This window comes from Suncus etruscus, chromosome 5 (genome assembly GCF_024139225.1).
Source record: "Suncus etruscus isolate mSunEtr1 chromosome 5, mSunEtr1.pri.cur, whole genome shotgun sequence".
Classification (NCBI taxonomy): Eukaryota; Metazoa; Chordata; class Mammalia; order Eulipotyphla; family Soricidae; genus Suncus; species Suncus etruscus.
In genome coordinates, this window is record NC_064852.1 from 16,671,753 (window position 1) to 16,699,579 (window position 27,827).

General features: G+C 48.2%; 1 protein-coding gene and 2 non-coding genes across 4 annotated transcripts in view; 2 read left to right on the forward strand and 1 right to left on the reverse strand.

The window, feature by feature from the left end:
- Window positions 1–27,827, reverse strand: part of ZER1 (zyg-11 related cell cycle regulator) — a 253,222-nt gene that overhangs the window by 30,231 nt on the left and 195,164 nt on the right. The window contains exon 1 of one of the 2 annotated variants that reach the window (XM_049774014.1): window positions 9,093–9,215. The exons of the other annotated variant lie outside the window; for it this stretch is intronic. The gene's annotated coding sequence lies outside the window, so the exon portion shown is untranslated. Of the gene's footprint in view, window positions 1–9,092; window positions 9,216–27,827 lie in introns of those variants that run through there. 2 annotated transcript variants of the gene reach the window in all.
- Window positions 23,132–23,238, forward strand: LOC126010542 (U6 spliceosomal RNA). Its single transcript, XR_007496566.1, has one exon. It is a non-coding gene; the product is annotated as a U6 spliceosomal RNA (small nuclear RNA).
- LOC126010582 (U6 spliceosomal RNA) lies at window positions 24,306–24,412 on the forward strand. Its single transcript, XR_007496603.1, has one exon. It is a non-coding gene; the product is annotated as a U6 spliceosomal RNA (small nuclear RNA).

Sequence of the window (27,827 nt, forward strand, 5' to 3'; positions counted from 1 at the left end):
TCTCTTTCCCCTTCTCCATCCCACCCCACCTAAAAAAAGGGATCCTATGAAGGGAAAGAAAGTGATGGGTCCACACTAGAACCCATAATCTGTTCCCTCAAGGACTTGTACTCAGAATACTTCAATTTGAAATACTTGGTGGAGCTTTGGTGGAGCACGCGCACACACACACACACACACACACACACACTCACACACACCAGCTTCTGGATCTTTCTCCCCAGTCTATATCACACACACACACACACACACACACACACACACACACACACACACACACAGAGCTTCTGGATCTTTCTCCCCAGTCTGTATGACCATTATTTATTATTTATTTATTTATTTTGGGGCAGTTCCAGGGACCATACCCCAGGCCTCCCACATGCAAAGAAAGCAGTTTCCTGCTGATCACTGAGCCGTCTGTTAAGCTCCAGCATGGGGAGGTGGTGAAGTAACTGTCTGGGATGCAGGAGGCTTGGGTTTCGAGGTCCAGCTCTGAAAAATGGAATCGAGCAGGAAAAGCATCCCAGGAGCAGCCAGTGGAAAAGACGTGGGCAGTGCGTGAAGGAGAGCAAGCAGACGCCAGATAGCTGGAAAAAGGGGGCCACAGTGAACAGCTTCCTGCAAGATCCCCAGGCAGCTCCCAGAACAAACCTGGAGAGAATTGTGGGAAACAGACGGACAGACAGTTGGCAGGTCCCTGCAAGGGTGGGGTTTGCGAGAATGACAGTGCCACTCACTGTTGGCATGCTCACAAAATGTGGACACAGACATCCGGTCCAGCATGGGCAGTACCCGCCCTAACAGTCAGCAGGAAGGGGAGATCAAGGCTCCCCACCCCCAGGCCCAGCGCTCCCCACAGACTCACAAGGGCTCCCCTCCCAAGGAAGGGGCCTGAAGGGGGCGCTGGAGAGATATAGGGTGACACAACTGCCCTGCTTCCATCATGCTGGAGTCCCTGAGCAGTGCCAGGAGTAACCTCTGAGCACAGAAGCAGGAGAAAGTCCCGAGTACCGAGTGTGGTTCACATACCAGCAACACCCAAAAAGGAACCTGAAGGTTGCCTAACCGGGGTATGGATCCAAAAAAGCAGAGCATCACGTCACCCTGAAACTGACCGTAGCAAATGGCAGCTGCTAGAAAATTACTAGGGAACTCCAAATCCCCCAGTGAGTGCAGACCAGGGGCTAGCACAGCACGGAGGGCATTTGCCTTGCACACAGCAGCTGACCTGATTAGATTTTCAGCACCCCATACGGTTTCCCAAGCCTAGTAGGAGATTCTTGAGCACAGAGCCAGGAGTGACCCCTGAGCTCTGCTGGGTTTTGGTAGCCCCTAAACCCATAAAGAAAAGAATAGGGGCCGGAGTGATAGCACAGACTTAAGGCATTTGCCTTGCACATGGACAACCTGGACAACAGGGACGGACCTGGGTTCGATCCCCGGCATCCCATAGGGTCCCCCGAGCCTGCCAGGAGCAATTATTAAGCACAGAGCCAAGAGTAACCCCTGAGCGCCGCAGGATGTGGTCATAAAAACAAAAGAAAAAGAAACAATGAGCACAGACCATACCCACACTCAGGCAGGCCTAAGAAAAACCAGGATATGTTGCATGCACAGGGGCACACACACACACACACACACACACACACACACACACACACACACACACACACACACACACACACACACATATTTATACACACATGGCCCTCAAGACACCTTTCACAGGAAGGAGCTACCTGCAGTTTGGCCATTCTGTTTTTGTAAGCAGAATCACAATTCAGTTTGCTTTCAATCATACCCAGCAATGCTTAGAAGTTACTCCTGACGGGTCCTTGGGGACCCTTGAGGAATCTGGGGACTGAACCCATGTTGGCCTGTTCAAGGCAAATATCCTCCTGGCTGTACTAAGGCTTCAGAGTCTGTCTGATATTGAAATGGGGCTGAAGCAACAGCACAGCAATAGGGCATTTGCCTTGCATGTGGCCAACCTGATGAACTTCAATTCAATTCCCAGCAACCCATCTGGTCCCCTAAGCCTGCCAGGAGAAATTTCTGAGCACAGAGCCAGGAGTAACCCCTGAGTGCCACCTGTGTGACCCAAAATAAAAAACAAAACAAAACGTGCTGGAGCAGTGGCGCAGCAGTAGAACATTTGCCTTTCGCACACTAATCTAGGATGAACCGTGGTTCAATCCCCCGGCATCCCATATGGTCCCCCAAGCCAGGGGCGATTTCTGAACACATAGCCAGGAGTAACCCCTGAGTGACACTGAATGTGGCCCAAAAACCAACCAAACAAACAAACAAAAACAACAACAGGTACAAATGCAGATGGCCTTTTGGGGTTTTTGCTTGGTTTTGGAACTACACCTGGTGATGTTCAGGGGTTATCCCTGATTCTACACTTAGGAATCACTCCTGGAGGGGCTCAGGGACCCTATTGGATACCTGGGGATAGAAACCGAGTTGGTTGTGTGCAAGGCAAATGCCCTTCCCACTGTACTAATGTTCTGGCCCCACCTGGCCTTTCGTTAAAGACAAGTAGGTGAACTTTCACAAACTGGGGTGTGCCTATACTCCCCGATGCAACACGTCGTGGTGACAATGAGAACACTGACAGCACTGCTGACCTAACAGTTAGAGGAACCTCTCATACAATCTGTGTCTGTCTATGAGGAGGGGTGGGAGACAGAAAACCGTGGGTGGGATGCTTGCCCTACACACAGCTGAACACAGATTCAAACCTGGTGCCTCATCAGGTTCCCTGAAGACCACCAGGAGTGGTCCCAGAACACAGAGCCAGGAGTAAGCCCTGACCACTGGCAGGTGCGGTCTCAAAACAAAACATTCCACCAGAGACAATTCAGTTGGGGTTGAGAGCAACACTCAGGATATTGAGGTTGTTCCGGACAGCTGGCTGGTCACGAAGAAGCTTCCAGTTCTTTCTTTACCTGAGAGCTGCCCAAGCTGGTGTTTGCTCCAGGAACAATCAGAGCTATAGATCATGATGCACTTTCAGAAAAGAATTTCTGGGACAGGAATCCCCACCCCATATGGTCCCCTGAAGCCCACCAAGGAGTGGTGCGAGCACAGAACCAGAAGTAAAAGCCCTGAGCACTGCTGGGCATGACTTCAATTAACAAAACAAACAATTATTTCAGCCTGGAGCATGTGCTCAGTAAAAGGCCACTACCACCATCATCCTTTCCTTCCCCTGCTTCCTCAAAGTCCCCAAGAGCCACCTCTCACAGGCAGCACCTCTCACCAGCTCCCAGGGAGCCTGTGTGGGGCTGCGAGCCAAGGAGGAGCCATCTAGAACTTAGAACTGAGAGGAGGCATAGCTGTGGACCTTGTTCTCCTCGCGGGCAGTGGCCATCTGGGGCCCTGACCTGGCACTGTGGGATCTGTCCCTGCAATCTCTGTTTCCTCCGGCATTTTCCCAGCTCTGGGCCACTGTGAGCTGATGTCTCGTGGGTAGGGGATGCAGGAACTCACAGCTCAGGCGCCAAATGCCTTACTAGGAGCTGATCTGATCCAAGTGAGACAACAAAATGACCGATTCACGGGGGCAGGAGTGATATAGCAGAATGGGGAGGGTGCATGAGGCAGTTGCATGAGGCTAACCCAAGTTCAATCTCAGGCATTTCATTTGGTTCCCCAAGCCTGCCAGGAGTGATTTTTGAGTGCAGAACAGGAGTAACCCCTGAGCACCGCAGGGTATGGCAAAACAAACAAAAACCACAACCGACTCCTCAAGGACCCCGTAGTGAAACCCCTATCAAAGACTCCTCCTCCCAGTGTGGGCACTGAAAGGAACCAGGGCACCCAGCCCTGTACCTAGCTATCACCTAGAGAACCAAGGTTTTCTGCCACCATGGACTTCCCACTTTTTTGGGGGGAGGGGGTCAAACCCAGCAACGTTCAGGGGTTACTTCTGGCTCTATGCTCAGAAATCGCTCCTGGCAGGCTTGACCTTCTGCATGCAAGGCAAACGCATTACCTCCATGCTATCTCTCCGGGCCCCCACTTTTTGTTTTTAGTTTTTGCTTTCTGGGCCACACCCAGCAATGTTCAGGGGCTTGACTGCACTCAGAAATCACTCCTGGCAGGCTTGGGGACCATATGGGATGCTGGGGATTGAACCTGCGTCAGACGTGTGCAAGGCAAACTCCCCACCTGCTCCTGCCCCATCTTCCTTTTTTTCTTTTTACCAATCCCCCATCCCCAGCAGTGCTCAGGGGAACCCTATGAAATGCAGGGATTGAACCCAGGTCAGACATATGCAAATACCCCCTGTACTATTGCCCCTCCCACGTCTTCACTTTCTGATGAAGACCCAGAGTCTTGCCAGAGATTGGGGTTGTGTGTACCATCCAGACCTCAATGGAGCTTCTCACCCAGACCATACATCTTCTGAGAGGCGGAGGTCAGAGTGTGCACTGGACTGCAATATGTCCTGCCAACCAGTCACAGAGAGATGCCCCCCACCAGGCACCGAGTCCTGGAACAACTCCCCCACCCCGCGCAGTAGCGGTCCAGAACCTGGGGGAGGGAGAGGCCAGACAAATGCCCTATTTACAGAGGCTGGGCGCTGTCCAGGAGGGAGCGGATCCCAGCTAGATCACGGGGTGGGAGGAGGGTCAGGACAAATGGCAGGCAGGGATCTCCAGGGATGGGGAGATGCAGTGGACATCCCAGGAGGGCCCAGCAGAGTCAGTCAATCTGCTGGGTAAATTAGTTCCACTAGGCAGATGCAGGAGGGCAGGGGGAGCAGGCGGCGTGCAGCTCCCTAATGCCATCTTCAGGCACAGGGATGGCACTGCCGGGTTTGAGGCTGACCACCCCCCAGCACATTTCGGAACCTTCATGTCATTCTGTCGGCCACCACATGAGGGGGCTTTGCTCCCAACCAACAGCTTCACTTCTAGAAGCAGCCGCTGGGGCTCTGGACCAGGATATGACCAACAATTCGGGTACAAGATTCATGAATTCAAGTCCAGGGGCTTCCAGCTTCTCACGCACCCATCTCACATAAAATATTCCATATTTTGAAAACCCCCTCCCCAGAAACCTCTTTCATCTCACAGAGCTGAAACATTGTAGTTACTGACAAGACCTCCCCCCTTCCTTATCCCCTACATAAAATATTCCATTTTCCACTTCTATGAATTTGAATAGTAATGATATCTCATATCATAACCAATTTGTCTTTTATCATAGATCCTATTTCACTTAGCATAATATCTTTTTGTTTGTTTGTTTCTGGGCCATACTGTGGTGCTCAGGGGTTACTCCTGGCTCTGTGCTCAGGAATCACTTCTGGCCAGCTTGGGGAGCCATAGGAGATATCAGGGATCGAACCTCAGCCGGCCATATGTGCAAGGCAAACACCCTACCCGCTGTGCTATCTCTCCAGTTCCTTATATGATACAAAAATATTCTATCATGGGGCCGGAGAGATAGCACAGCGGTAGGGCATTTACCTTGCAAGCAGCCATTCCAGGACTGACGGTGGTTTGAATTCTGTTATCCCATATGGTCCCCCTTGTCTTCCAGGAGCGATTTCTGGCAGCACTCAGAGGACCATAAGGGAATGCTGGGATTTGAACCACCATTCTTGTGTATGCAAGGCAAACACCCTACCTTCATGCTATTTCTCTGGCCTCCAGGAGTGGTTTCTGAGCATAGAGACAGGAGTAACTCCTGAGTACCACTGGGTGTGACCCAAAATAAAAAAAAAACATCATATAATAGAATATTCTATCATATATACATATATTCAATTTGGTGCTATTGTGTTTATCCACACATCTAAGAACTTACAGGCTGTTTAAACCCTCTCATGCAAGCCACGAAGAGCCTTATGATGCTGAGGGACAGAGTAGAACTTGTCTTCCCAGGCTGGAGAACCTTGGAGGAGGAGATGGGTGAGGACCAGCCAGGGTCAGAGTACGGCTTTTTATCGCTATTGACCAGGGAGTTATCAGAAGCATGTCTCAGTCTCTGGCCCCTGCCTTCCGGTACCAGTGACCTTGGACATGGCACTCAAGAGATTCATTTTGGGGCTACAGAATTGGCAAGTACTGAAGAAAGATGGGGTGCCAGTGTGACCCTGAGAGGGATCTCCAATATTGTGTTTCTGGCTATTTAAGGTGGGGTGAAGGTCTGGGTCTCAGGGGTCCCTAACTAATATTTATATTTACCAGCCTCAGTATTTAGTGGGGTTCAGTGGAGTAGCTAAGGAGAAATAATGACATTATGGTAATAATTGGCCAATATCTAACACCACCAGCCAAATGAAGGCGATTTCCTAAGAACGAGGCTTGGAGAGATGCTAATGCTCATCTGTCTCTTTTTGGGGGATTCCCAAGTAGACCTCAGAGGTCCTGGACCACTCCCAAGGTTCCTCGGCCAATGGTCTGAGGGGCTGGATAGTTTGTGCTCAGACCTGGTGATTCACTGCTGCTTGGGCTCCGAGGTGCCCAGTAGCAAACTTGGGGTCTTTCACCCTCTGGCTTTCTCTCTGGTCCCATCTCTGAGGCTGCCAAAAAAAAATCACCTCCATGAAGAATAGCTGAAATCATTCATTCTGATATTGGAAGCTGGTCTGAAAGAAAGGACCAAAATGGGGCAAAACTCACATTTCCAGAGTCACAAACAGCTGAGTAGCAGGAGGGTGGGCGTCCTGGGCCTGGGGCGTGTCTGTGAAAGCTGGGGGAGAATGGCAGCCTGTCTCCACCCTCCATCCCATGAAGGAGGTACATAGATAGTACAGATAGGGGCTGGGACAGGGCAAGCCAGCCACTGAGGAAGATGCCCTCATTCCACCCCTGAGACTCCAAACTCACAGCCTGCAAAATCCCATAGGCACACAGTGGCTGAGCAGCCTGGCTTCTCTGCAAAACCTCGGGCTCTACCACCCTGCTCAGGAGCAGATTTAACCATTGTTCTGCTGCCTCTCACACAGGCTGCACCATGCAGCCTTAGTGGGACCTTCCTAGGCAGATGACCCACCCAAGTCCCAGCAGATTCCCACTTGTGTCCCCCGCACTCAAAATGCGATAGAATGCAGGCTGGAATCTTGGTTTAAAAAGCTCCCCAGGGCCTTACACGAGACTAAAGATCTGAACCAGGCCTGCACCCTCCCTGGAGGAGATGAGGCCACTCTAAACAACAAGGGGTGATAGACCAACCCTCCCTTGGCTCCCTTACTGCTCCCCCAATTCTCCAGCATGAGCTGGTGCTGAAATGAGGCTCTAAGACAGATGCAGGTCATGAGTTCCTTTCTGTCACTATCATCACAACTTTGAGAACCCCAGAAGCTGCCTCATGGCAATGTTAACCCAGAGAATTTAAATTCTAGCTCCATCTACCAGTCCTCCTTTCCAAGGAGGAAATGGGCTAAAAGGGAACCTTGGCTGGAAGCAGCAGCAGCAGCACACCAATTTGATCAGAATGTGAGCCCATTCCAGTCATTACTCAGAGCCCAATGGCTGCTTGTCCCTGCAAACAAATTCACATTTCCTCCTACGAGCACTCGGAGCTTACACCATGCCATCAGCGTGCCCCTTCAACGTTATGACCCTACATACTCTGATTCCCCCAGTGATATGGTTCTCCAATCTTCTGACTCCCTTACCTGTCACTCCTCCCTGCCCTTCCCTCCTGCCTTCCTTCTATTCCATCGAGTCTCTGACCTGAGGACCTTTGCACTTGCTGTGGCGTGTGTGTACTGCCTCGGGATGCCTGCCTGGCTTGAGTACATGCCCTCTCCCTCCCTTAGATCTCTGTCCCAAAATCACCGCTGGGGAAACCTGCTCTGACCACTGGGGTACCCACTCTCAAATTTCTTCTTGTACCTCAGATCCCCAAATCTTTCTTTCACAGCCCTAGCATATGTATTCATATGTAAGCATATTTCATCTGCTCTATGAATAAATGAATGAATGAACGACGAACCCAAAACAGACAAATCCCCTCAATCCTCGGCCTCCTCTGGCTCTTCTGGGGTTTGCTGTGATCTTTCCAAATAGTCTTACACACCGCTCATGGGATCTTTTTTTTTTTTTTTTTTTTTGTGGTTTTTGGGTCACACCCGGCAGTGCTCAGGGGTTATTTCTGGCTCCACGCTCAGAAATTGCTCCTGGCAGGCACAGAGGACCATATGGGGCGCCGGGATTTGAACTGATGACCTCCTGCATGAAAGGCAAACGCCTTACCTCCATGCTATCTCTCCGGCCCCTCATGGGATCTTTTGATACCTTAGTGAGAATTGGGATTTCCCCTTCCCCACTAAAGAGATCAGATGCAGAGACCCCCCCCCCAACCTGGAGGCCTCGAGCCTGCCATTCGCAAATGAAACCCCAAACGCAGCTGACAGCACAGGCAGGGGAATCTTGGGACTCCTGGGGCTAACAGAGGAGCCAAGTCAAGTCCCAAAGTCCCCGGGAGAGAGGCCAGTTTGGCTTTCAACTCACCTAGCTGCTTCCTTGGCGCTCAGGTCTGCACCCAAACCCTGGGCCCGCTGCTCCCCCCCCCCTTGTCACCTACCCTAAATGGGGGTGGGAATCGAGGCGGGCCCCGGTGGCAGGAAGGCCTGAAGCTCCTCCAACAGGTAGGAGGGGCGAAGTGTTGGCCCCTGGCAGCCTGACAGCGGGCAACCCCCATATTACACCCTGGGAGCAGCATCCCCAACAGCGCCTCATTTTCTCTCTGGAGGCTGGCAGGGCAGGCAGCTGTGCCACCAGGCGGGCCGTGGGTTGTTTTAGGGCTGGCAGCTAGCGGGAGGAGAGGAGGAACCCCCCCAGACATGCATGCACGCATGCACACGCATGCACACACACAGACCGGGTGCTGTGCAAGAGGAGGCGGCCTCGACGCTGGGGGGGCCCTGGGGGAGGATGCGGGGTGCAGAGCACGGACAGGGACCCAGCCCGGCCCCCGGGATGCTCCCAGGCGACAGGGGCGCCGAGGCTGCGGCCCTGAGGCCTAGGACCCCCGTCGGGGGTCCGGCGGGCGGAGCGCGGCATCCCCGGGGCAGGCGATCGGGGCTCGGGGGGCGGCGGCGCGGGGGCCCCGGGGCCCGTTACCTCGGCCCGAAGGCTGCAGGCGCGGCGGAGGGCCGCGGGGTGCTGGCTCCCGGGCCGGCCCCTCCCCCGTCGCGGCGCCCCAAGGCTCCGAGCCCGCAGCCGCCGCCGCCTCCGCTGTCAACAAACCCGGGCGCGTCACTTCCGGGGCCGCCCCTAGCAACAGCCGCCGGCCCGAGCCCGCTGCGGGTCCGGCGGGGAACAGAAGAGGGCCCGGGACGAAGGTTCCGGGCGGGGTGGAGTTCTCGGCGCACAGCCGGGAGTGTTGATCCCTGAGCGCCGCCGGGTGTGGGAGAGGAAAAGAAAGAAAAAAGAAGAGAAGAGAAAAGAAAAGAAAAAGATAAAGGAAAGAGAAAAAAAGGAAAAAAGAAAAGAGAAAAGAAAAGGAAAAGAAAAAGGAGAAAAGAAAAAGATAAAGGAAAGAGAAAAAAAGGAAAGAGAAAAGAGAAGAGAAAAAAACAAAATAATAAAATAGAAAAACAAAAAAAAGAAAAGAAAAAAGAAAAGAAGAGAAAAGAAAAAGAAAAAAGAGAAAAGAAAAAGAAAAGAGAAAAAAGAAGAGAAAATAAAAGAAGAGAATAAAAGAGAAGAGAAAAGAAAAGAAAAAAGAAGAGAAAAGAAAAAGAAAAGAGGGGCCGGGCGGTGGCGCTAAAGGTAAGGTGCCTGCCTTGCCTGCGCTAGCCTTGGATGGACCGCGGTTCGATCCCCTGGTTTCCCATATGGTCCCCCAAGCCAGGAGCGACTTCTGAGCGCATAGCCAGGAGTAACCCCTGAGCGTCACCGGGTGTGGCCCAAAAACCAAAAAAGAAAAAAAAGAAAAAGAAAAGAAAAAAGGAAAAAGAAAAGGAAAGAAAAGACAAAAGAAAAGAAAAGAGGACGGACCGTGGTTCGATCCCCCGGCTCCCATATGGTCCCCCAAGAAGCCAGGAGCAACTTCTGAGCGCATAGCCAGGAGTAACCCCTGAGCGGCACAGGGTGTGGCCCAAAAACCAAAAACCAAAAAAAAAAAAAAAAAAAAAAAAAAAAAAAAACAATGTTGGGGGCCGGAGAGATAGCATGGAGGTAAGGCGTTTGCCTCTCATGCAGGAGGTCATCGGTTCGAATCCCGGCGTCCCATATATGGTCCTCCCGTGCCTGCCAGGAGCAATTTCTGAGCCTGGAGCCAGGAATAACCCCTGAGCACTGCCGGGTGTGACCCAAAAACCACAAAAAAAAAAAAAAAAAAGAAAAAAGAAAAGAAAAGAAAGAGAAGAAAAGAGAAGAGAAAAGAAAAAGAAGAGAAGAGAAGAGAAAAAGAAAAGAGAAGGGCCCGGAGAGATAGCACAACGGCGTTTGCCTTGCAAGCAGCCGATCCAGGACCAAAGGTGGTTGGTTCGAATCCCGGTGTCCCATATGGTCCCCCGTGCCTGCCAGGAGCTATTTCTGAGCAGACAGCCAGGAGTAACCCCTGAGCACCGCCGGGTGTGGCCCAGAAAACCAAAAAAAAAAAAAAAAAAAAAAGAAAGAAAAAGAAAAAGAAAAGAGAAAAAAGAAGAGAAAAGGAAAGAAGAGAATAAAAGAGAAAAGAAAACAAAAAAGGAAGAAAAGTAAAAGAAGGGCCAGAGAGAAAGCATGAAGATGGGGCTTTGCAGGCAGAAGGACGGTGGTTCAAATCCCGGCATCCCATCTGGTCCCCTGAGCCTGCCAGGAGCGGAGGAACCCCTAGTAAGCGCTGCCAGGTGTGACCCAAAAAACAGAAAAAAAGAAGAAGAGAGAAGAGAGGGGACGGGAGAGGAGAAGAGAAAATAAAAAGAAATAAAAAGAGGAGGGAGAGAGAAGAAAGGAAGGAAGGAAGGAAGGAAGGAAGGAAGGAAGGAAGGAAGGAAGGAAGGAAGGAAGGAAGGAAGGAAGGAAGGAAGGAAAAGAAAGAAAGAAAGAAAGAAAGAAAGAAGAAGAAAGAAAGAAAGAAAGAAGAAAGAAAGAAGAAGAAGAAAGAAGAAAGAAAGAAAGAAAGGAAAGAAAGAAAGATAGAAAGAAAGAAAGAAAGAAAGAAAGAAAGAAAGAAAGAAGAAAGAAAGAAAGAAGAAAGAAAGAAAGAAGAAAGAAAGAAGAAAGAAAGAAAGAAAGAAAGAAAGAAAGAAAGAAAGAAAGAAAGAAAGAAAGAAAGAAAGAAAGAAAAAGAAAAAGAGAAGGGAGGAAGGAAGGAAGAAAGGAAGGAAGGAAGGAAGGAAGGAAGGAAGGAAGGAAGGAAGGAAGGAAGGAAGGAAGGAAGGAAGGAAGGAAGAAAGGAAGAAAGAAAAAGAGAGAAAGAGGGCCCGGAGAGATAGCACAGCGGCGTTTGCCTTGCAAGCAGCCGATCCAGGACCAAAGGTGGTTGGTTCGAATCCCGGTGTCCCATATGGTCCCCCGTGCCTGCCAGGAGCTATTTCTGAGCAGACAGCCAGGAGTAACCCCTGAGCACTGCCGGGTGTGACCCGAAAACCAAAAAAAAAAAAAAAGAAAGAAAGAAAGAAAAGGGCCCGGAGAGATAGCACAGCGGTGTTTGCCTGGCAAGCAGCCGATCCAGGACCAAAGGTGGTTGGTTCGAATCCCGGTGTCCCATATGGTCCCCCGTGCCTGCCAGGAGCTATTTCTGAGCAGACAGCCAGGAGTAACCCCTGAGCAACGCTGGGTGTGACCCAAAAACAAACAAACAAAAAAAAAAACAAAACAGAAAGAAAGAAAAATAAAAAAAAAGAAAGAGAAAAAGAGAGAGAAAGAAAGAAAAAAATCACTCAGGAGATAGAACGCAGGTCAGCCTGGTGCTAGGCAAATGTCCTCCCCACTATGCTATCACTCTGGCCCTGGGTTCTCACCAACACTAACTTCTCTTCTTTTCTTTTTTTGTTTTGTTTTTGGGTCACACCCGGCACCGCTCAGGGGTTACTTTTGAGCTCAGAAATCGCCCCTGGCAGGCACAGGGAACCGACCATATGGGATGCCGGGCAAACGCCTTAGCTCCATGCTATCTCTCCGGCCCCAACACTAACTTCTTGCTCAGGTCTATATCCAGGAGGCTCCTTATCCACCTTAGTGTGCCCATTTTATGTATGTATGTATTTATTTATTTTGGTTTTTGGGCCACACTCAACAGTGCTCAGGGGTTACTCCTGGCTCTGTGCTCAGAAATCACTCCTGGCAGGCACGGGGGACCATATGGGATGTTGGGATTCAAACCAACATAGGTCCTGGGTCGGCTGCTTGCAAGGCAAATGCCCTACCGCTGTGCTATCTCTCCAGCCCTTAGAGTGTCCATTAGATGCACTAACTGGAAGAGTGCTTTCTTCACACCCGTTCCAATTCAAAAACTAATTTTCTGTCTTTATGTGCGACAGAAAAGGGGGATGTGGGGTGCTTGGGCATGAATTGCAGGAAGTCATCGACCAAATTATATGCGGTGCAGAATGAGAACAGAAGGTGGGGTCACTTAGCCTGCACAGAGCTTAGGGTTGAATTTCTTCTCAGTCCATGGTTCCCCCTGGTGGTCAGCACAGAGCCAGAAATAGGCACTGAATACTTGTGGGGTGGGGAGACCTATCTCTAACCCACCTCCATCACACACAAACCCAAGAAATATTCTGCTAAAGCAATTGTTTTCTGAAATTGTTTTCTGTGAAACCCAGGACCCATGTGGAAGCTGAAACTACTCCTTTTCCTGCAAAAAGCAAACCTGGCCCCAGTCTTAGAACCACAAAGTATTGTGTGTGGGATGATCCTCAGGTCCCAAGCCAAGTAGATCAAGTGGTCTCAGGCGCGGCTGAATGTCCAGCTATGCTCGTTGCATTTGCTGTACTGACAGCATAGTGGCAGACTAGGCATGAATCTATCCTGGACCTCTTTCCCCTCTGGCTTCCCTTTGCATTTCATCCTAATACAGACTGCTGTACCTCTGAGGTTCGTGAGGTTTCAGGGTATGCTATTTTTATTATTTTTGTTTGGTTTTTAGGCAATACCCAGTGATGCTCAGGGTTTACTCCTGTCTCTGCACTCAAGGATCATTCCTGGCAGAACTCAGGAGGCCTGGTTTCTGTTCTGGTTATCAGATGACACCCCAAACACCACCAGGAGTGATTCCCCTCCCTATAACATTGTGTGTGGTCACCAAACTAAAAATGAAGTATACTCTTACAGCGACAGAGTGATAGGATAGCATAGGACAGCAGGCAGGGTCCTTGCCTCACATGCAGACAACCCTGGTTCAATCTCTGGTATCCCATATAATGCCCTGAGCATCACCAAAAATTACCCATGAGCTCAGAGCCAAGAGCATTTTCAAGTGTGGCTACCCCACTTTCCCCCAAAAAATAAAAACAGGGGAGACAGAATAATAGCAAAGTGTTTGCCTTGCCTGCAGCTGACCCAAGTTTGATCCTGAGCATCCTATATGGTCCCTGAGCCTGCCAGTAGAAATGTCTGGGTGCTGCCAATGTGTCCCAAAACAAACAACCAAAATATAACTTCTAGCTGCCATCTTACTACTACTTTCTTTCTAGGTGTATGGCAGTAAAATGTCTCAAGCTCAGCATTGTTTCTTATAAAAGTCAAGGTCTGGGAACACCCAGAGTTATGATCATGAACACTGATTCATCCCATGACATTTTACTTAGCAATAAAAGGGAATGAAGGGCTGGAGTGATAGCACAGCAGGGAGGGCACAAATCTTTTTAAAGTGATAAATTTTTAATTGTTTTTACTTTCCAGTATTTGCTAATACAGTCTTGCCTGAAATGATAAACTTTAGGATTAGTGAGAAATGGATTTTTCTCTTGAGTTTTTAGAAATCATTAGAGCTTCATAAGAAATCATTTGTTTCCTCCTTTATTGTGGGAGACCGCGCACCCCACAAAAAACTCTGGATGAATTTTCCACCGCCTGCCTGATTCAAGCCACAAAGTTTGCATAGCCCCAAGCCAACTGGAAACTCTGCAAATAAATTTAGCCCAGCACACAGAATCTGGCTTAACCAGATTCCTTAACCTTTCCAAGGAACCTGTTTTTGTAACTGCTCTCAAGCATGTAGTTATAGATAGGTTTTTGTAAAGTTTAAATTATGATCCTTATTGCTTGCACAAAAGAAAGATTTAAATGGAAAATAGGCTAAACAAAAATTGTATTTGCGTAAATATCAATTAGCTATTTGTTTAAGGATTTGCTTCCCCTCCCCCCATCCTGCCAGGTTCCTCTTTATCCTTCCCGCCATCAAAATGTGTTTAGGCTCCCATTGGTTAAAATTGTTGTACTTGTACAAATCTGATTGGTCTATGTTTCAATCCTATGTTACTACTCCTCCCACTGAAGCAGGGCATAAAAACCCTGTTCTCCCCTCAATAAACCTCTTGACTGGCACACACACGTCACCCTGAGCGTTTTACTAACTTCTGCAGCTTAATTTTTTAGGTGTTCACAAAAGAGCTTAACACTCGCGAATTATTTGTAGCTGCCTTCTGCCTTCTGTCCCGGTTGAGAGAAAGCTGCTGGCCAGCTTTTCTCTCAACAGTAAAGCTTTTCTCTCCCAGTAAAGGGCAGGAGCGGAGGCAGTTACACTTTATTATATCTTTTTTTTTTTTTTTTTTTTTTTTTGGTTTTTGGGTCACACCCAGCAATGCTCAGGGGTTATTCCTGGCTCTACGCTCAGAAATCACCCCCGGCAGGCTCGGGGGACCATATGGGATGCCGGGATTTGAACCAGCGACCTTCCGCATGTAAGGCAACCGCCTTACCGCTGTGCTATCTCTCCGGCCCCACTTTATTATATCTTAAGATTTCAAGTCTGAGAAATCTACCACAAGAGTTTTAAAGAGTTGGGCCCGGAGAGATAGCACAGCGGCATTTGCCTTGCAAGCAGCCGATCCAGGACCAAAGGTGGTTGGTTCGAATCCCGGTGTCCCATATGGTCCCCCGTGCCTGTCAGGAGCTATTTCTGAGCAGACAGCCAGGAGTAACCCCTGAGCAATGCTAAACGTGGCCCAAAAAACAAAAAAAAAAGTGCATGAGTCAAAGTACAGTTTAAATATGAATAAACACATGTTCCATAACCCCAAAATTATCTAACACAAATACAGCCTTTAGAGAACAGTGGTTCTCACCTGAGAGGCACTGGTGACAATGTAACTATGATGAAGAGGTGCTACTAGTAGCCAATAGGAAGAACCAGGGATCTGTTAAACACCCTATAATCGGGGCCAGAGAGATAGCATGGAGGTAAGGTGTTTGCCTTTCATGCAGGAGGTCATCGGTTCGAATCCCGGCGTCCCATATGGTCCCCTGTGCCTGCCAGGAGCAATTTCTGAGCCTGGAGCCAGAAATAACCCCTGAGCACTGCCGGGTGTGACCCAAAAACCACAAAAAAAAAAAAAAAAACACCCTATAATCTACAGGATGAATCCCACAACAAAAGCATCCAGTCTGAATGTCAACAGTGCCAGCTTAAGATCCCATATTTCAGAGTTAGGGAGGGCACAAATCTTGCAAGTAGCTGACCCAGGTTCAATCACTGGCATCCCATGTGGTCCTTCAGTACTGTCAGGAGTGAATCCTGAGTACAGAGCCATGAGTGATCCCCGAGTATTGTGGTGTGTTGTTCCTTTCCCCCCAAAAAAAATCAAAACAAAAAAGGAATGAAGTATTGATAGGTGCTGACATTGAGGGACCTAGGACAGGTGCTAACTAAAGAAATCAGGGGCTGGAGCTATAGTGCGGTGGATAGGAGACTTGTCTTGCCTGGAGAAACCTAGGTTGAATTCCTGACACCCCATATGGTCCCCCAAGTCCCACTAAGAGTGATTCCCCTTTAAATAAAGATATTATAAAAGGGTGGGGTGGGATGGAGGGAGATTTGAGACATTGATGGTGGGAATGTTGCACTGGTAAAGGGGGATGTTCTTTATATGACTGAAACCTAATCACAATCATGTTTGTAGTCAAGATGTTTAAATAAAAATATTATAAAAATGCAACTGATGATCACAAAGTGATAGAACAAGTGACATTTTATTTCTTTCTTTCAACCCTAGACTTATACATCAAAATGGGGTGTTACCAAAAAAAGATATTATAAAAAAAAAAAGAGTGATCCCTGAGCAGAGAGCCAAGACCTGAGCATTACCAGATGTGGCCCCAAAACAAAAGCAAACAAAAAGAGAGAGAGAGAGAGAGAGAGAGAGAGAGAGAGATGGGGCTGGAGCAATAGCACAGAAGGAAGGGCATTTGCCTTGCACAAGGCTGACCTGGGTTCAATCCTGTATCCCATGTTTCCCTGAGCACCACAAGGAATAATTCCTGAGTACAGAGCCAAGAGAAACCCTTGAGCATTGCTGGGTGTGGCCCAAAATCAAAACTAAAACTGAACAAGAATCTGTCATAAAAATTAATTAGTGGGGCTGGAGTGATGACATAGCAGTAGGGTGTTTGCCTTGCACCCAACTGACCCAGGACAGACCGCCGGTTCAATCCCCCGGCATCTCATATGGTCCCCCAAGCCAGGAGCAATTTCTGAGTGCATAGCCAGGAGTAACCCCTGAGCATCACTGGGTGTGCCCCCACCCAAAATTTAGTGTAGGGGCCGGAGAGATAGAACAGTGGTATGGCGTTTGCCTTGCACACAGCAGATTCAGAGCGGACAATGGTTAAAATCCTGGCATTCCATGTGGTCCCTCATGCCTGCCAGAAGTGATTTCTGAGCACAGAGCCAGGAGTAACCCCTGAGCATCACAAGGCATTTCTTCCCCCCCCCAAAAAAAACCTCAAAAAATCAATTAGTATTCTTACATCCAGATCCATAGAAACAGGAAGCAAATTGAAGGGGCCTGAGAAATAGTACTGTGGGCCAAATTCCTAGCATCCTATACCAATGGGATTGAGTTTTGAGTACAGAGTCAGGAGGAAATCCTGAGAATCACCAGGCATGGCTCCCAAACTAAACTAAACCAAACAAAAAAAGAAAGTGCATTTCTATGAGGGGCAGGTGGTGGTAGTGGTGGTGGTGGTGGAGAGATAGTACAGAATGACACTAGCTGTAAATGTCACAGGTAAGGGTGGATTCTGGACAACTAGAGTGCTTACAGATTCAAAACCATCCACGAGCTACTTTAGGTGGGAATAAAAACTATTTTTGGTGGGAGTGGGATATATATCAGGTTTGGGCAAGTAGGGTGTAGCACAGTGTGTTTATGGGAAAGCAGCATTTTTGCTCTGTATAGGGAAAAAAGGGTGTGTGTGCTCTGTGTGTTTAGCTACATTTCCCCCTTTTCTGTTTGCTAAACACAAAATTGAGATGGGCTATATAGGCTGTGCTCTCCTATATACTACTTTTCTCCTCAAGAGGCAAGATCCTGGGCCAGAGAGATAGCATGGAGGTAGGGCATTTGCCTTGCATGCAGAAGGACGGTGGTTTGAATCCTGACATCCCATATGGTCCCCAAGCTGCCAGGAGCTATTTCTGAACATAGAGCCCAGTCTACACTAGTAAAACATTTCAATCAGGAGCATGAGCTCTGCCTGAAGGTTGTCTGTTATGTATGGAAGCCTTTATAATATTTCTCTATAAAATCCTTATCTCTGCCTATTGTCCCACCTACAACCTTCCAGGTGGGGGCGCTGTTGAGAGCCTAATAAATAGTTTTCAGGGTCTTTGGGGGCAGCTAACTAGAGGGCTCTGGGTATCTGGAGCTGCTGGCAAGCTGACAAAGGATTCTGCATCCAACCTCCTTGCCTTTTTAACCTCCTGTCTGCCTGGATTATTCACTGTGGGTAAATATTACCAAGATCTCTTCCCCTTTTAAGGGAATAGGGGAACGGGAATCAATTTCTCATTCTGGGAGCTCTTTGAGGATCCATCCATAACCAGTCTAGGAGTAAATCTGACTCAGCAGTTGTCCATTCCTAAAAGCCTCTGTCCTGGGGTGAGCAAGGCAGACAAGCCTGACTGCCTTTACCTTGAGAATGTGTCACTACTGGGACGGTACCCATTCCCTCTTGGGGCACATGCATGGAAGTCTCTTGAGAGGGTATGGAAATTCAGACCAGTGTGAAAAATGCAGGTAAACACACCAGAGCAATGTTAAACAGCTCAGGAGGGCCACATATGTCACTGCTCCAGTAAAGGGAATGACACTTTCAGTTCAGCACAAGGAGGCCATCATGGCCATCACCCACCAGAGGATCATTCACCATTTTTGTCCCTGTAAAAAGGTCTCTGTTCTCAGATCCCCTGTTCAGGTAAAAAATGTTGCTGGTGAGCCCAGAGAGATAGCACAGCAGTAGGGCATTTGCCTTGCACGTGGCCAATCCAGGACAGACGGTGGTTTGATTTCCAGCATCTCATATGGTCCCCCGAGCCTTTCAGGGGTGATTTCTGAATGCAGAACCAGAAGTAACCCCTGAGTGCTGCTGAGTGTGACCCAAAAACCAAAAACCAAGAAAAAAAATATTGTTGATGTGTTTGGATTCTGGATGACTAGAGCACTTACAGATTCAGAACCTTCAACGAGCTACTTGGGGAGTGAATAAAAACTTTATTTTTGGTGAGAGTGGGATATATATTAGATAGGGGCAAGTAGGTTGTGAGCTCTGTGTGTTTATGGGAAAGCAGGGTGTATATGCTCTGTTTCTGGAAAAACTGTACTTTGTTCCATGTGTTTAACTACATAGCCTTGCACACAGCTGACACCAGAGGTCACTCCTGAGCACAGCCAGGAATAGTCTCTGTATAGTACCAGGAGGGCTATTCCTACATTTCCTTATGTCATTTGTCACTTTGATGACATACCATAACATTCTGTTTCTGTTTAATTATTTTGCATTGCTACTTAGGAGTTCATGAATTTTTAATATTTTAACAGAAGTCCTGAGAAATTAATAAAAATAGTCTTTGTTTGGTTTTGTTTTGGGACTACATCTGGCAGTGCTCAGAGGTTGCTCTTGGCTCTGTGTTCAGAAATTACTCATGGCGGGCTCCAGGGAACAGAGGGATGCTGGGAATTGAACTAGAGTAGATCACATGCAAAGCAAATGCCCTCCCCACTCTTCCTACACTCCCTGCTATGCTATCATTCTGGCCACTTACTTTCTTTTATATTTTTTCCTTTGTGTGTGTGTGTGTGTGTGTGTGTGTGTGTGTGTGTGTGTGGTTTTTTGGATCACACCAGGCAGTGCTCAGGGGTTACTCCTGGCTCCATGCTCAGAAATTGCTCCTGGCAGGCACAGGGGACCATATGGGATGCTGGGATTCGAACCGATGACCTTCTGCATGAAAGGCAAACGCCTTACCTCCATGCTATCTCTCCGGCCCCTATTTTTTCCTTTTTTTTTTTTTTGTTTTTTTTTTGAGCCACACCCAGTGACGATCAGGGGTTACTCCTGGCTCTGCACTCAGAAATCGCTCCTGGCTTGGGGGACCATATAGGATGACAGGGAATCGAACCGTGGTTTATCCTAGGTCAGTGTACAAGGCAAACGCCCTACTGCTTCTGCCACCACTCCGGCCCCTTCATTTTTATTCTTTTGTTTGGGTGTTTTCTGGGGGGAGGGCTTCATTCTCACTCAGGTCTTACTCCTGACTCTGCAGTTAGAGATTATTTGTAAGGTTACTCAGGGAGCCATATGGGATGCCAGGAATTGAACTCCAGTCAGCCATGTAAAGGCAAGCACCCTACGTGCTTGTGGGTATCCCCTCCCTGACTTATTTACCAAACCTGAATGATCAGAACCACCCAAAACTGGAATGGGAGGGAAGAGGAGTCTGCTTGGGGAGAGAGAGAGGATAAGAAGGAGAGTTAGAGAGAGAAGGGAGAATCAATCAGCAGAGAGAATCAACAAAGAGAATCAGCAAAGGGGAGTCAGTCAGCAACAAAGCCTGCAGAGCAGCCGAAGGGGAGAGCCAGAGAAGGAACAGAGAAGTGGCTGCTAGGAAAAGGCTTAGCATAGAAGACATAAGAGGAAATGTACTTGGTGGTTAGAACTCTGAAAGAAAGCCGGAGAGAGAGCACAGTGGTGGGGCATTTGCCTTGCATGCAGAAGGTCGGTGGTTCGAATCCCGGCATCCCATATGGACCCCGAGCCTGCCAGGAGCCATTTCTGAGCATAGAGCCAGGAGTAACCCCTGAGCGCTGCTGGGTGTGACTCAAAAAAAAAAGTTTAAGAGGGGCAGAGCAACGGCATAGAGGAAAGTCAATTGCCTTGCATGCAGTCAACCCAGGTTCAATCCCTGACATCCCATATGATCTACTGAGCCTTCTACGAGTAACTTCTGAGCACAGAGCCAGGTGTAACCCGTGAGCACCACTGGGCATGACTCCCCCCAAAAAAAGTTTGAGAGGTTGACTTGGGACTGGACAGGCATACAGGAAGTAAAGCACTTGCCTTATATGTACCAAAGCATTTTACCCCACTACTACCACTATTTGTTTGTTTGGGAGGGTCATATCCAGCAATTCACAGGGGTTATTCTTGGCTCTATCCTCCATAATTGCTCCTGACAGTGCTTTCTTTGTGTGCGGCCCAAAATGAAAAAATGAGCAAACAAACAAACAAAAAAGAAATGTAAATTGGAAACAATTTAAATGTCTGACCTGTTGTGACCAAATAAAGTCAATTTATTTGGGAAATCTACAAAGGAAGTTGTGGCATAAGAGGAAATCATGAATCTTCAAGTAATCATACTGAGCTAAAGAGCCAGATAAAAGGGAATACACAGTAGCTGCTTCCCTTTATATATACTTCTAGGAAATGCAAACTAATCTCAAGTGACAGGAAGCACAACACTGGGTTAATTGCCTTGGTTTAGAGGCCCACTGGGGAGCGGATGTAGAAAAGGAGGAAGAGGGCCTGGAGAGATAGCACAGCGGCTTGGCTTTTGCCTTGCCTTGCAAGCAGCCGATCCAGGACCAAAGGTGGTTGGTTCAAATCCCGGTGTCCCATATGGTCCCCCGTGCCTGCCAGGAGCTATTTCTGAGCAGACAGCCAGGAGTAACCCCTGAACACCGCCGGGTGTGGCCCAAAAACCAAAAACAAAAGCAAAAAAAAAAAAAAGAAAAAGAAAAGGAGGAAGAAGGGAAACAGATACCACAGGGAAGAACAGATACCAAAGGGGACAGAGATAGCCAAAAAGCAGAAGGAATATTTTAGGGATGCTGGATAGTCTATTATTTTAATTGTGCTGATGAATGGGGAGGTATTTAAAAGCAGGCCAGAGAGATAATATAGCTTGTAAGGCCCTTGCCTTGAATGTAGCGAATTAGATTCCTAGCACCCCAGATGGTCTACCCCAAGCACTGCCAGGAGTGATTCCTGAATGCAGATGCAGGAGTACCCCTGAACATAGCAGTGTGTGCCCCAAAAATAAGAGAGGAAGGAAGGAAGGAAGGAAGGAAGGAAGGAAGGAAGGAAGGAAGGAAGGAAGGAAGGAAGGAAGGAAGGAAGGAAGGAAGGAAGGAAGGAAGGAAGGAAGAAAGGAAGGAAGGAAGGAAGGAAGGAAGAAAGAAAGGAAGGAAGGAAGAAAGAAAGAAAAGAAAGAAAAAGAAAGAAAGAAAGAAAAGAAAGAAAGAAAGAAAGAAAGAAAGAAAGAAAGAAAGAAAGAAAGAAAGAAAGAAAGAAAGAAAGAAAGAAAGAAAGAAAGAAAGAAAGAAAGAAAGAAGGAAAGAAAGAAAGAAAGAAAGAAGGAATAAAGAAAGGAAAGAAAGAAAGGAAGAAAAGGAAAAAGGAAGGAGGAAAGAAGAAAGAAAGAAAGAAAAAGAAGGAAGAAAAGGAAGAAAGAAAGAAAAGGAAGAAAAAAAGGAAAAAGAAGGAAGGAGGGGCCGGAGAGATAGCACAGCGGTAAGGTGTTTGCCTTGCATGCAGAAAGACGGTGGTTCAAATCCCGGCCTCCCATATGGTCCCTCGAGCCTGCCGGGGGCAATTTCTGAGCATAAAGCCAGGAGTAGCCTCTGAGCGCTGCTGGATGTGACCCAAAAACCAAAAAAAAAAAAAAAAAAAAAAAAAAAAAAAGAAGGAAGGAAGGAAGGAAGGAAGGAGACCAGAACATAGTACAGTGGGATAATGTTTTTTTTCTGTTTTTGCTTTTTTGGCCACACCCAGTGATGCTCAGGGGTTACCCCTGGCTATTGGCTCAGAAATTGCTCCTGGCTTGGGGGGACCCCATATGGGATTGAACTGTGGTCCATTCTAGGTTAGGCAAACACCCTACCGCTTGCGCCACCTCTTCGGCTCCTGGGATACTGTTTTTATGCAGCTAAAGTATAATGGGTAAAGCACTTTCCTCTTTTTTGGGGGGGGGGGGGCCACACACCCGTTTGACGCTCAGGGGTTACTCCTGGCTATGCGCTCAGAAATCGCCCCTGGCTTGGGGGAACCATATGGGACGCTGGGGGATCGAACCGCGGTCTGTCCTACGCTAGCGCTTGCAAGGCAGACACCTTACCTATAGCACCACCTTCCAGGCCCCAGCACTTTGCTCTTAACTAACCGATGTTTGATCTCCAACATCTCATATGGTTCTCCCAGTCCTCCAAGAGTAATCCCTGAGCACAAAGCTAGGAGTAACCCCTAAGTACTGCCAGATAGGGCCCCAATAAATAAATAAAACTAAAAACATTTAAAAAGGGGGCCGGATCTGTGGCATAAGTGGTAGGGCATTTGCTTTGCACATGCTAACCTAGTTCGGATCACGGTTTGATCCCCCAGCATCGATGCCCATTTGGTTCCCCAAGCAAGGAGCGATTTCTTTTTCTCTTTCTTTTTTTGTTTTTTTTTTTTGTGTCACACCCAGCAGTGCTCAGGAGTTACTCCTGGTTTAATGCTCAGAAATCGCTCCTGGCAGGCTCAGGGGACCATATGGGATGCCGGGATTCGAACCACCAACCTTCTGCATAAAAGGCAAACACCTTAACTCCATGTTATCTCTCCTGCCGCAAGGAGCAATTTCTGAGTGCATAGCCAGGAGTAACCCCTGAGCGTCATCAGGTGTGGCCCAAAAAGCAAAAATAAAATAAAATAAAATAAAATAATTAATTAAATTTAAAAGGTTGATTGTGCTCACTTCAGCAGCACATATACTAAAATTGGAACGATACAGAGAAGATTAGCATGGCCCCTACGCAAGGATGACATGCAAATTTGTGAAGCATTCCATATTTAAAAATAAATAAATAAAAGGTTGGGTCAGAGCAATAGCACAGTGGGGAGTTTGCCTTGCAAGCAGCCATCCCAAGTTTTATTCCCCACGTATTCCATATGGTCACAGGAGCCTGCCAGGAGTGATTTCTGAGTGCAGAACCAGGAGTAACCCCTGAGCACCGCCAGGTGTGGCCCTAAGACTAACAAAAAAACAATGAAAGTAGGGGCCCGGAGAGATAGCACAGCAGTGTTTGCCTTGCAAGCAGCCGATCCAGGACCAAAGGTGGTTGATTCGAATCCCGGTGTCCCATATGGTCCCCCGTGCCTGCCAGGAGCTATTTCTGAGCAGACAGCCAGGAGTAACCCCTGAGCAACGCTGAGTGTGGCCCAAAAACAAAAACAAAACTAAACAAAACAAAAAAAACAATGAAAGACATTCTATATGCTTAAAGCTCATGAATATCATATCTCAAAACCCATTATTTTGTATAATGCATTAAATGACCTATATATAAATTATGGGCCCAGAGGAGCCGGAGCAGTGGTGCAAGCAGTTGATCGTTTGCCTTGCACGCACTAACCTAGGACGGACCATGGTTTGATCCCCAGGTGTCTCATTTGGTCCCCCAAGCCAGGAGTGATTTCTGAGTGCATAGCCAGGAGTAACCCCTGAGCGTCACCAGGTGTAGCCCAAAAAGAAAAAAAAAATTATGGGGCCAGAGAGATGGTACAGAGGGAAGGGCGCTTGCCTGGTAAATGGTCAATCCAGGTTCAATCTCTGGCATCCTGTACAGTTCCAAAGCAATGCCAGGAATCAGGAATCAACAGTCAGAAATAATTAACCCTTGAGCACCACCAGTTGTTGACCAAAAAACACAATCAAAAAAAAAAAAAAAATACAGTGCTCGTGGGGCCGGGTAGGTGGCGCTGGAGGTAAGGTGTCTGCCTTGCAAGTGCTAGCCAAGGAAGGACCGCGGTTCGATCCCCCGGCGTCCCATATGGTCCCCCCAAGCCAGGGGCGATTTCTGAGCACGTAGCCAGGAGTAACCCCTGAGCGTCAAACGGGTGTGGCCCCCCAAAAAAAATACAGTGCTCGCTTCGACAGCGCATATACTAAAATTGAAACGATACAGAGAAGATTAGCTTGGCCCCTGTGCAAGGATGATATGCAAATTCGTGAAGCGTTCCATATTTTTAAGAAAAAAATACAAAGAGGGGCTGGAGTGATAGTACAGCGGTAGTGTGTTTGCCTTGCACGTGGCTGCCCAGGACAGACCTGGGTTCAAACCCCAGCGTCCCATATGGTCCCTCAAGCCAGGGGTGATTTCTGAGTGCAGAGCCAGGAGTAACCCCTGAGCATCACCAGATGTGGCCCTAAAACCAAAAAAATAAATAAATAAAGGCAAAGAAACATTGATTACTAACTATGGGGAAATGATTGAGACTTAGAGCACTTGCTGTGTGAATATGGAGCCCTGAGTTGGATCTTCAGTTTTAAAACACAAATAAAAGAACAAACAAAAGGTATTAATTCCTCTGACTGATCCCAGAGGCATGGTTCCATATATTCTCCTTTGAGTATTAGTCTTATTAAATGTGGATTGTGGGGAGACAACTTTCTTTAAGTGCCTGCTTAGAAGCTCTGCTGTCTTCTCTCTGTGGGGACCTGGGTTCTGAACAAGGAGGGATGCCATTTTGTAAGAACCACATAGTTTGTCACATGCTAAGGCTTCACAAGCTTTTTTCCATTAACACCACCCCAAGCTTCCTGGCAATACTAGGAAGCCTATCAGGGAAAGACAAGGGAGCAGTAGGAAGGTACCCCTAGACACTAGCCAATCTTTTTTTGGGATCACACCTGGCGGTGCTCAGGCGTTACTCCTGGCTCTGTACTCAGAAATCGTCCCTGGCAGGCTGGTGGGGGGACCATATTGGATCCTGGGATTCGAACCACAGTCCGTCCTGGACCAGCTTCGTTCAAGGCAAACGCTCTACCGCTGTACTATCTCTCCTGCCCCATAGCCAATCTTTTTTTTTTTGGGGGGGCACATCTGGTGGTGCACAGGGGTCACTCCTGGCTCTGTGCTCAGAAATCACTCCTAGCAGGCTGGGAGGACCATATGGGATGTCAGGGATCGAACCGGGTCTGTCCTGGATCAACTGCATGCAAGGCAAAAGTCACATCATTTAAAAGATCATCAGAAAGCTGGAACTTCCCTATATTCTTTTTTTGTTTGTTTGTTTTTGGGTCATACCTGGCAGCGCTCAGGGGTTACTCCTGGCTCTATGCTCAGAAATGCTCTATGCTCTATGCCCCTGGCAGGCTTGGGGGACCATATCGGATGCCGGGATTCGAACCACCGACCTTCTGCATGCAAGGCAAACACCTTACCTCCATGCTATCTCTCCGACCCCTATATTCTTTTCTTATAAACTCTTCTTCATGATCTGGTGGGGGTTCATTTCTTTCAGGAGATTTGGGGTCTTTTGTTTTTTGTTTTTGGGCCACACCCGGTGATGCTCAGGGGTTACTCCTGGCTGTCTGCTCAGAAATAGCTCCTGGCAGGCACGGGGGACCATATGGGACACCGGGATTTGAACCAACCACCTTTGGTCCTGGATCGGCTGCTTGCAAGGCAAATGCCGTTGTGCTATCTCTCCGGGCCTGAGATTTGGGGTCTTTTTGGCAGATGGATTATAGTATTAGACTTAATTCCATTTGTGTGGTCTCATCCTTCGAGTCTGAACTCTAACATTCTTCAGATACCTGCTTGGATACTACTCAGTCATGTTCCTGTCCCCACTACTTAAAATTACAGCATAGTATGGCCTAGTCAGGATGATAGTACAAAGGGAAATGTACTTCATTGCATACAGCCAACCTGAATTTGATCCCCAGTATATCATAAGGTCCCTTGAGCACAGCCAGCAGTGATTCCTGAGTGCAGAATCAAGAGTTACCCCATCCCCGGACCCGGGAGATAGCATGGAGATAGGGTGTTGGCCTTGCATGCAGAAGGACAGTGGTTCGAATTCTGGCATCCCATATGGTCCCCCGAGCCTGCCAGGAGTGATTTCTGAGCGTAGAGCCAGGAGGAACCCCTGAGCACTGCCGGTGTGAACCAAACCCCCCCCCAAAAAAAAGCGTTACCCCCGATGGGGCTGGAGAGATAGCAGTAGGGCGTTTGCCTTGTATGCAGCCTACCCAGTTCTATTCCGGCATCCCATATGGTCCCCCAGCCCGCCAAGGGTGATTTCTGAGTGCAGAGCTAGGAGTAGTAACTTCTGAGCATCACTGCGAGTGCCCAAAAACCAACCAAATAAAGTTAAAAAAAAAAAAAAAGAGTAACTCCCCAGCACCTCCAAGTGTGGCCCATAAACAAAAGTAAATAAAATAATTAATAAATAAAATAAATTGCAGCATGAAACTGGGACTGTGGATACAGGACATTGTGTACTTGTTTGAGGCCTGGGTTTGGTTCCTGGCATGAAAGGAAGAAGGAAAGAAGGAAGCAAGGAAGAATGAGGGTCAGGGAGATCATACAGTGGATAGGGTTCATGCTTTGCATGCTTCAAAAACAAACACCTTACTGTATACATATATATGTATATATATTTGGGGCAGGGTTGGGGTGGAGCTATTACTGGAGGTTCCCATCCCTTATGAGGGATGCCTGAGGATCAAACCCAGGTCAGCGTGTAAAGACAAGAGCCCTACCTGTTGTATTATCACTCTCGTCCCTCTCTTCCTTCCTTCCTTCCTTCCTCCTTCCTTCCTTCCTTCCTTCCTTCCTTCCTTCCTTCCTTCCTTCCTTCCTTCCTTCCTTCCTTCCTTCCTTCCTTTTCTTCTTACTTTCTTTTTTTTTTTTTTTTGGTTTTTGGGCCACACCCATTTGACGCTCAGGGGTTACTCCTGGCTATGCGCTCAGAAGTCGCTCCTGGCTTGGGGGACCATATGGGACGCCGGGGGATCGAACCGTGGTCCGTCCTAGGCTAGCGCAGGCAAGGCAGGCACCTTACCTTTAGCGCCACCGCCCGGCCCCTTCTTCTTACTTTCTTCCTTCTTTTCTTTCTTTCTTCCTTCCACACTTACTGATGCTCAGACATCACTTCTGGCAGAGGTTAGGGGACCCTCTGGGGTGTCAGGGATTGAAGCTGGGTCAGCCACTTCCAGGTAAGTGTGTCACCCACTACATTTATCCAGCTCCCTCTTCTCTTGTTGAACAGCCTTAGTCTCTCAGTTAACACAGCGATGGTTCAGGGCCAATGTGAAGGGGTCATTCAAAGGACTGGAGTGCAGGGAGCCAAGAGCACTGGTCAGGAGTAGCTTCCAAGCACTATAACTGAGCTGTGGTCCCAAACCAAAGTAAAAGAAATAGGAGCTGGATCAATAGCACAGTGTGTAGGGCATTTAACTTGTCATGGCCGATCCAGGTTTGATTTTCAGCAGCCTTTAAGATCCTTCAAGCCGGGGCCGGAGAGATAGCATGGAGGTAAGGCATTTGCCTTGCATGCAGAAGGTTGGTGGTTTGAATTCCAGCATCCCATATGGTACCCCGAGCCTGCCAGGGGCGATTTCTGAGCATAGAGCCAGGAGGAACCCCTGAGTTC